Source organism: Jaculus jaculus, chromosome 7 (assembly GCF_020740685.1).
Source record: "Jaculus jaculus isolate mJacJac1 chromosome 7, mJacJac1.mat.Y.cur, whole genome shotgun sequence".
Classification (NCBI taxonomy): Eukaryota; Metazoa; Chordata; class Mammalia; order Rodentia; family Dipodidae; genus Jaculus; species Jaculus jaculus.
The window spans coordinates 128,394,981-128,395,989 of NC_059108.1; the positions used below are offsets into that span (position 1 = coordinate 128,394,981).

Sequence of the window (1,009 nt, forward strand, 5' to 3'; positions counted from 1 at the left end):
CAAAGGAAGCCCGTCCCTCCTCTAGGGGCCATGACCATACCTGTACAGTCTCTGCTTCCCAGGGCCAAGGTGAACCTCGCACAAAATATGAGGGAGCACTGAAAAGTTCAGTGACTGTAATAAAGACTGATTTAAAACAAATTAAGATGGGGAGGCAGCTCAGTCAGTAAACTCCTTGCCTTGCAAACATGAGGAGCTGAGTTCAATGTCCAGTTCTTCTGTAAAAATGCTGGGCATGCTGATACATACCTGCCATCCAGGGAGGTGGAGACAAAAGGATCACTAAGGTTTGCTGGCCAGCCTCGTTGGTGAGCTCCAGGCCAGTGGGAGACCCTAAAAAAGAAAAAGGTGATCCTGAGGAATGACACCTGAAGTTGCCCTTTTATTTCCACATACATGTGCCTGCACACACAAACATACACACACACACATACATAGTTTTTAAAAAGATCAGCATTTGGGCTGGAGGGGTGGCTTACTGGTTAAGGCATTTGCCTGCAAAGCCAAAGGACCCAGGCTCAATTCCCCAGGACCCATGTTAGCCAGATGCACAAGGGAGCACATGCGTCTGAAGTTCATTTGCAGTGGCTGGAGGCCCTGGCATGCCTGTTCTCTCTCTCCCTCTTTCTCTGTCAAATAAATAAATAAATAAATAAATAAATAAATAAATAAAATATTAAAGAAAAGTCAGTGCTTGCTTTAGCAGCACAATACTAGAATTGGAACAGTACAGAAAAGATTAGAATGGCCCTTGAGCGTGGATAACACACAAATTTGTGACGCCTCCCAAACTTTTCTCATGTACATCTATGTGCACATGCATTTGTGCACATGTGCACACATTGATCCATATGCACACATACATCACACATACACAAAATCAGAGCTCAGGCCAAAATAACCTGTGACGAACAGCATAAGACCACGGGCAGGAAGCCATGCGTGGTGGCGCACGCCTTTCATCACAGCACTCGGGAGGCTGAGGTAGGAGGATCCAATTGAGTTCGAA

The 1,009-nt window shown here is 45.7% G+C and overlaps 1 non-coding gene across 1 annotated transcript; it reads left to right on the forward strand.

Annotated features, from left to right (window-relative positions):
- The first annotated feature begins 690 nt into the window (after positions 1–690).
- LOC123462538 lies at positions 691–796 on the forward strand. The gene has a single exon (XR_006638349.1). It is a non-coding gene; the product is annotated as a U6 spliceosomal RNA (small nuclear RNA).
- The last annotated feature ends 213 nt before the right edge of the window (positions 797–1,009 follow it).